This window comes from Lampris incognitus, chromosome 2, assembly GCF_029633865.1.
Source record: "Lampris incognitus isolate fLamInc1 chromosome 2, fLamInc1.hap2, whole genome shotgun sequence".
NCBI classification, from domain to species: Eukaryota; Metazoa; Chordata; class Actinopteri; order Lampriformes; family Lampridae; genus Lampris; species Lampris incognitus.
Window position 1 is genome coordinate 140033333 of NC_079212.1, and position 9052 is coordinate 140042384.

Sequence of the window (9052 nt, forward strand, 5' to 3'; positions counted from 1 at the left end):
AAAACCCCATTAAAACAATCGATTAAACAATTAATGTCACCATTTTTAATTTCCTTAAATGAAATGGCAATGCTGTAGTAAACTTAACTGAATACGAGGGGTATATCGCAGTGGCGTCGAGGGTGGGGGGTACCAGGGCCCAGAAGGGGGCGCGGGGGGGGGCTCGGGAAGCCTGGAATTAAAAGTTGATTTTGGTTTGCAAATGTTTCTTTCTAACTAACTCGTGTCATAGCTTCAGTTAAAACTGGCTCAATACATCGGTTGAGGGACTTAAAGAAAATAGGCTCTCTGGGGCCCCTCTCACCCCTCTCTGGGGCCCCTCTCACCCCTCTCTGAGGCCCCTCTCACCACTTACAAAAGGTGCAAAGTGGTTCTGTCCGCCCCTCAGGAGCATCTCTCCGGGCAGCTCATCTAGTCCTGTCGCGAGTGGCTGCTGGTGCTGGGATAGGTTAGAGGTTAGAATAGATTAAAGTGCTGTGATTGTGAATAATACACAATATGCTAGAACTCACAAAAGTGATGCGTGAGAGACAAAAGGGGGAAAGGGGCCCACAGAGACTGCTTATGTATAGGGCCCAGACTTCTGTGCTACACCCCTGCACATATATCGTTCAAGGGATGCAAAATTTGGGCAAAATGCGACCTTGTCACAGGGGCCCCCGCCTCACAGCGGTGCACCGTTGTGTGTCTTCCCAGTCGCCCCACATGAAGGCGTGTTGTGGGACGTGCGCTTTATTCATCCTAACAGAACAAATGAGCTCCTCCGGCCTCCGGGATCAGTCGCCCCGTGTCCTTTCAGTAGCCACCGGGTAACAAAGAAGGGGGAAACTCAATAGAATGGCCTCAAAGAGGCGTCTGAAGTGTGACCGTCTGTCACAGCTGCTGTTAATAATGAAAATGCAAAATCAATGCCATCTATAATTCATACCGACAGCGCCCATCAAACACAGTCTGCCGCTGCTGGTAGATCGAGGGGGGGGGTACCTGCACGAGGACGCGGACATCAGATGGAGATCAGCCCTCAGACACCGTGCTCCTTCTGAGTCGCTGATTGCTTTCATTTGTGATATGCAAAACTATGGTGGTCCACGTGAATACAACAACAAATGATGTCCTCGACAAACCCTCCTGGAGAGGCCACAGGGCTTCCCTCCATATGCAACGTACAGCCGTCTGTATTATATATATATATATATATATATATATATATATATATAAAACAAGAGGACAAGTCAAAATACAGGAAACTGTGACCGGAGAGACTGGCCTTCACACACACACGCACACACACGCACACACAAAACGCTTTATAATAGTGAGTTTGAGGAACACCACATCTCTTCCTTCGAGCTGTCAATCAGTTCTCTCTCATTCCTGAAGGGTGTGAGTGTGTGTGTGTGGGGGGGGCTGTGATGGCGGAGGCCTGTACAGGGTATCTCCCTGCATGCAGCCCAGTGACTGCTTGGGATAGGCTTCAGCATCCCCGCGACCTGAGAGCAGGATAAGCGGTTTGAATAATGGATGGATGAATGGATGGACGGATGGATGGATGGATGGATGGAAACAGTTTGCAGGTCACAAAATTCATGGATTGCCGACATACCGATGACTTAGGACATAATTGAGGACATCCGCTCTGATCTGCTTTTAACCCTGGTTTACACTCAGTGTGGGTTCTAGATCACCGACTTGGTCTTGTAGACACACATCGGCCGCTGTTCAGTGGCCCCGCAAGACGCCATTGCAAATGTTTGTCTAGCAGGGGCCAAATTTTTCAAAATCTCCAAAATGAAGCCGGTGACTAAAATGATATCATTGCCAATATGCACAATGTTGCCTACTAACACGGGGCTCGCCGGTTCGAATCCCCGTGTTACTTCCGGGTTGGTCGGGCGTCCCTACAGACACAACTGGCCGTGTCTGCGGGTGGGAAGCCGGATGTGGGTGTGTGTCCTGGTCGCCGCACTAGCGCCTCCTCTGGTCGGTCGGGGGCGCCTGTTCAGAGGGGGAGGGGGAACTGGGGGGAATAGCGTGATCCTCCCCCACGCTACGTCCCCCTGGTGAAACTCCTCACTGTCAGGTGAAAAGAAGCGGCTGGCGACTCCACATGTATGGGAGGAGGCGTGTGGTAGTCTGCAGCCCTCCCCGGATCGGCAGGGGGGGGGGGTGGAGCAGCGACCGGGACGGCTCGGAAGGCTGAGGTAATTAGCTGGATAGAATTGGGGAGAAAAAGGGGAGGAAAAAAAGAAGAAAAAAAAGAAAAAAGATGCAGGCTATAGAAATAACGAAATGATCCTTTAAGGTCCGGATAAGGATGTTATAACGGTTGTAACATGGACCATGTTACAACCGTTATAACATCGTCTAGACCATGTTATAACGGTTGTAACATGGTCTAGATTCTCGACCACGTATTTGGAAGTGAAAAAAAAGTGCAAGTTAACGTGTATTACCTGAAATGTTCGGTAGGCTCAGTGGTGGATGACATCGCTGATCTACTTCCGGGTTCAACTTGCAGGAAGTAGCGTCCAACAGACCACCGGAACACTTCCGGGTACCTTGACAACAGGGCGCCAGGAGAGAGGGATAGAAAACCCAAGCCGCACTGTATTAGATACGCAGCCTAGCCGTAGGTACGATGCCCAAAGGTTGCTGTGTGGTAGACTGTACTGTTAACAAGGAAAACAACCCAAATATTCGGTTTTGTTGTATTGCCTAAAAGACAGAAGGAGGGAGAAAAACGATTGAAATGGCTCCAGGCGATCAGAAGGATGGACAACTTTGACAGCAAACATGTTTACGTCTGCGGTCTGCACTTCATCACTGCTAATGTTAGCTAGTTTAGCTAGCTAACAATAGGTTACGTCTATTCTACATTTTATAATCACCAAAATGTCAAGAGCCGGTGGCCATATGGAATTCCACAGTTAGCTAAACCTGTCTGAATGGGATCACATTCTTCAAACCCAATATGTATTTCTATCCATTAAAAATCATAAAATGGTCCCTCCCCCCCGAATATTTGGTCACGTGCTCAATTTTGTTTATCTTTCCTAGAAACAAGGGGTAACTACCCCGGTCTCCCTTACCCAGTTAAAATGCAAACATTGTTATCACATTATTGTTGTCATCCTTATTGAGTAGTATATCATGCATCATTGTACGCAGTCACGTGGAATCCAGTAAAAAGTAATAATTGAATAAAATGCAAACATCTGTTGAAAATGTAGCCTAGCTCCTATCGTCGGGGTCACCAGTGTAGAGGAGCTCAAGCAGGAGTCGTGACAACTTTCTCTTTCGGCTACACAACGTGCACCATTTATTCCTTCCACCATTACCACAACAACAAAAAACCCGCGCAGCGGAAGTGTGTCACTGTAAACCCGAACCGAGGAAAAAGCAGCTGTAAACTAACGTTCCTACTGGCTCAGTAAGGGGAATTATGTAGCCCCATAACCACTACACTATGTCTTTTCCCCATGGCTGCTCTAGGTCATGATGTGTGATTTAATGTTTGCCTTTTATCATTTCAGGGTGTAATGCAAAGGACCCCCATGCACCCGGACTACTGTCCCTTGAAAGGACCCTGGCCACCGATACTGCGAATTTTTCGCAAATATCGGTTCTTGTCCGCAGGCAGCCAACGTAGCGACATAGTCAGCCATTTAAACCGTGTTCAAACTTGCCGGCTTCTATCGCCCTCTAGCGCCCCCCCCCGCTCTAACGTTCGAACGCGGAAGTGCAGCGGTCTATAGGTGGCGCTAGCCGGCCAGCACAACAGAGAAGTCATAGATAATGGACACAGTCTGACTGAGACACTATTGGAGGTTGTTGTTTAAAGGACGGGTTCGGTTGTCCCATAAGACCCCGCTGTAAAGCTGAGGCCAGCACTGGTCCTGTGTCCAAAATCCCCACAACGACTCTGGTGAGGAAACGAGTTGAATGTTCGTTTATCCAAATCAAACCCACAGCTAAACTTGACCATCGCTAAGCTAATACATAAACATGGCCATACTTAACCATCCCTAATGTAATTGTACCAAGTGAATGTCCTGAACATCGTCCACAGTCATTAATACTGTAACGTGCATGGATAAGAAGACACGCTGGCCGCTGGCTGGCGGGTCTGACCCTTTAGTCGAGCGGTTAGCGATGCCTCCTGCGGTGCGGGCGATACGGGTTCGCGTCCCGGCCGGGGCAGTTCCTGTGGTTGCCTTGTCCCCCGAATTCGCTACAATACGGTGAAATGCACGGTATGTAGGTTGGCAGGATGTGAACGGATACGTTGACGTGTGGTCTTGTGAGAACAGACGTGCTGCGTCCATGATGAACTGGGCTATATCAAATGGCAGCCACTGGGCACAGCAGCTGAAGCCAACGCAGAAGTGCTCTAAGGGGCAGGTCCAACTGGGCACCATGGTGGTTGCCCCCCCCCCTTGTATAATGTCAATGAGACCGTTTCAAACTTTTACATTCGAGTACAAAGTCAGTAGTGTTTTCTACAGTTAGTTGGGGTCTCAACCGCTACTTTCCAGTCTGGCACACAGTGTGAGGGGGGTGATTTTGAAAATTACGGGTTCCAGAAGATATAAAGGATTAAAAGAGCGGCATCCGCCCAGACTGACAGGTCTGTCAACCTATCTGCCACTGAGATTTCACCCAAGCTCCACCCACAGCCCACCCCGTTGTCCATATTTGGATTTCCTGGCTTCGGGGCATTTTGAGCCCTAAAGTTTTTTTTTAAATAAAGAAGGTTGCTGGGTAACATAAAGCCAATCAATGGCTCTGACCCAGTTCCCCCATCCCATCCCAGTTACCCTAATGTTCACATCCGGCTTCCCACCCGCAGACACGCCAATTGTGTCTGGAGAGACGCCCGACCAAGCCGGACGGGGATTCGAACCGCCGACCCCCGTGTTGGTTGGCAACGGAACAGACCGCTACACTACCCGGGTCCTGGCTCTGACCCAGTTACAAGGGGCCTCCAATGTCAATCAATAGATCATGTCAGCTGATGGTCGGGATTCGGGTATGTGTCATGGGGTCGTTCATTGCAAATGAAGGAACTGATCCAGATACTCTTTAGCAAGTCGCAAGTCCAGTTCTGTTCAGAAGCAACGAGGCTGCTGCTGACAGGTGGCGAACGTTAAGCTCGCTCACGTGGCTACTAGCCTGCATGACGTCACGCAGTGGTGGTTTGCATTCAGAGGCCAGTGAGAGAGGACTTGTGGTTGTCCATAGTGCAGTGTTTCTCAACCCAGTCCTCAAGGAACCCCTATCCTGCAGATTTTCATTGTAACCCTGCATAGGTAGCGCTGCTTGTACTTACTCGGCCAATCATCTCGCAGCACTTAATTATGCAAGGTGTGCAACGTCTGACAAAATTCATTGCTGATTGGTTGAATAACTACAAACAGCCACCTATTCAGGGTTGCAAAGAAAATATGCAGGATAGGGGTTCCTTGAGGACTGGGTTGAGAAACACTGCCATAGTGGATGTTGATGTAATGTGGCTGTTTCGGTGTGGACACGATACCTTGCGTGAACCGTGACAGCAGTTCCATCCTATAAAATCAATCTCTATTTATTGATTTAATTACGTCTGGTTGGCAAAAAGAAAAAAAATTAGTTTCTATTGGGTTTTATGGTAATGCACTAGGTCATAAATTAGTTTATAACCATATCTATTTTAAAAAAAAAGATGTTCTGGCACAGTTCATGCAATTAATAATTAACGAAAATTACATAATTTTTTATTTTTCAGCATGAAAAATGAATAAATTTGTTGCCTTTTGGTTTTTTTTAAGAGCATTTTAAAAAAAAATGTTTTTATCACATATAAATAAACCGCTGGGCAGCGCGGTGGCCCAGTGGTTAGCACTGCCGCCTCACAGCAAGAAGGTCCTGGGTTCGAACCCCAGGCCACCCCAGGTCCTTTCTCTGTGTGGAGTTTGCATGTTCTCCCCGTGTCTGCGTGGGTTTCCTCCGGGTGCTCCGGTTCCTTCCCACCATCAAAAAGACATGCATGTTAGGGTTAATACTCCTGCCTGTGCCCCTGAGCAAGGCAATGGAAAGAAATAGTGGAGTTGGTCCCCAGGTGCTGCAGCTGCCCACTGCTCCTATACAGTAGGACGGGTTACATGCAGAGAACACATTTCACTGTAACCTGTACAATGACAAAATAAAGTGGCTTTCATTTCTCTCTCTCTCGCTCTCTCTTTGCACTTCTCCAACAGATCAACGATAAGACTCTTAAAGATGAGGGGCGAAGCAGCTGACGCAGACCCAGACCCTGGAGTAGATGAGGGACCAGAGAGCAGCAGTGAGTTAGCAGACCCGCAAGAATCAAGTGATGGTGAAACCACTTCCACGGACCATCGACCAGTGATCCTGCTCTGTGGCCTAATGTCAGTACAGACAGTTTTAGAACCGAAATGACGTGACGAGGGTAGGGAAAATTATGCATTTCCAAAACACAAGAGTGGAAGAGCCTCTCACAACAGTCTAATGTATATGAATATGTCAAATGGCGAAAAAGCAAAAAGATCCTGGGTCTTAAGGCCTTGACACAAAAAGGGGAGGTAACAAATAACTGACACCAAAATGTGAAATACTTGCCGAAATACTCCTCCGTTGCGGTGCGCTGTGACCGGTTCTGGGTCGGCAAGGAAGGGTTGCCTTGTAGGGGTGGGACGATACTGGATCGAATTCCCGAATCGTTTGATACGGTCTTCACGGTTCGAGACGCTCCCCGTTTCATGAGCTCGTGTGTTATTAACACTAGAACGACCGCGCCCAGACAGCAAAATTGCTGTGGCCTGGACCCGTCCCACGCCCGACACTTTCATCCGGCCCGCATACCATGTGGAATGATGACACTTGGGTGGTCCGCTCCTGTTTGCCAGATCTGGGCCAGAACCAAGCCATAGCAATGCCGCATGTCAACCAAGAACAAACCAGATAAAGCAGAACTGGCCCAAATCTGGGCCACAGTTCATTTTTATTCTGGCCCATGTCCAGCCCACATTCCATATTCTCATCCAGCCCACATGCGTGCGTGGAATGATGGATGCAGGGACGATGCAGGGCGTGGAATGATGGAATTTGGGCGGTCCAATCCTGTTTGCCAGATTTGGGCCACAACCAAGCCATAGCAATGCTGCATATCAACCAAGAGTGAACCAGATAGATCAGAACTGGCCCAAATCTGGGCCACAGTTAATTTTTGCTCTGGCCCATGCCCAGCCCATATTCTCATCCAGCCCACATACTGTGTGGAATGATGACACTTGGGCGGTCCAATCCTGTTTGCCAAATTTGGTCCACAAGCAGGCCATTGCACAGCCGCATGAAGCAATATGAATATATGTTTCACAGCATGTCGCCCGTATACAAGGGAAAATCTGGGCCAGAACAGAATAGCATATAAATATGTGTATGTGTGTATACACCAGTCACAGCAGTTTCACAGCCTGTGGCCTGTTTGGAAAGAGTTCATTCTGAAGTCTGTGAATGTTCTCATTCATCCAGGTCATGGTTATCCAAAGGAGTTGAATTAAGTGCAACTGGACTTGGTATATAGCCGTGAAGACGTTTCGCCTGTTGCACTCGATTCAACTCCTTTGGAGAAGTTCATTCTGAACCATCACTTAGGTGATTTAAAACTTGTTTTGCTGTTTCTGTTATTTCCCACGTTTTAATGTTGTGGCAGTCAGCCACAACATTAAAACCAGTTACCTGTTGATCTGATGTACCCGATCAACAGCCACAAGGTACATTTCAGAATTATTTTATCCTCTCCGTAGCTCTTCCGCCGATGCAGTGCATACACGTTGAAATACTGTACAGCAGCCAAAATTTGTCAGTCAGTACAAACCCTCAATACTGTACAGAACCAGGACTACGAACAGGAAAATACCGGAAAATAAACTCCTCTGCCGATGCAGGGACGTCAGTGAATGTTGACCTTGGCAACAGGAACCAACTGGACACGGGATTTGTTGACCTCCTTAGCTGGGCCCATCAGAGTCAAGGCAATCTTGCAGGCCTTTAAGGAATGCACAAAGGATTAAACTGTGTTGACTCGGTAGAATAACACTGATTACTCAATACAACGGCAGTGAAGTGCAAAACACACCAAAAAAAAAAAACTATTTGGAAACCAAATCAACAAAACAAACATGAGAACGTTTCAGAAAGCGAACTCACAAAACCAGAAACAAAACAGTTTCAGGACCCAAAATAGCAAAACCCAAAACAGAAAAGGTAGAGGCCGTAACTGGTTTTTTGTTATTGGTCAGAATTTCTTTTTCTAAAGCGATAATGCCACTTTCTCTGACAAGCCCCAAACAAACACTGAACACAAGTTGAGGTCAAAGCCATGGCAGCACAGGTCATCTTTTAAACGAGGGTAGAGGTTGTCGCTAGGACTCCAACTTACCGGCACATTAATGTGCCGTATAACTCTGAAAACACATCCGAAGGAAACAAGACTGACCAGACGTAGCAGCTCGCTAATGTCAGCCACTCCCCAGCGTCAAGGCAGTTTCATCAGCGCCGCCCTCCCTGGACAGCTATTTGGACCCAAAACTATGTGGGAGACCAAGAAATACATAAAGTCCACACGCTGAAATATAGAAAGCTTCTGAGCCTTATGGAACGGAGTAAAAAAAAAAAAAAAAAAAAAAAAGCTCTTAATTTCTGTATTTCCAATTAGTATTTTTAAATTTATTTTATCATTTAATAATTCTGTTAAGTATTCGTGAATCTTATCTTATTGAGTTATTATTTTAATTTACGGTTATTAGTAATATTCCCTGTGGAAATGATGCTCCTTCTGTACCTCCTGTGCTTCCGCAGCTTCCGCCTTCCCCTCACAGTGCCGGACTGCATCGATGAGGAGCAGAGGTGCAGAAGAGATACCAAAAATGTGTTAAGAGATACCAAAAATGTGTTGCGTTTGTCATCTGCAGAGCCAGTAAACGCTGACAAACAGTCGTTGGGAGTTGCCTCCTCCTATGCCCTGTCCACATCCACCCCGCTGGTGCTGAGA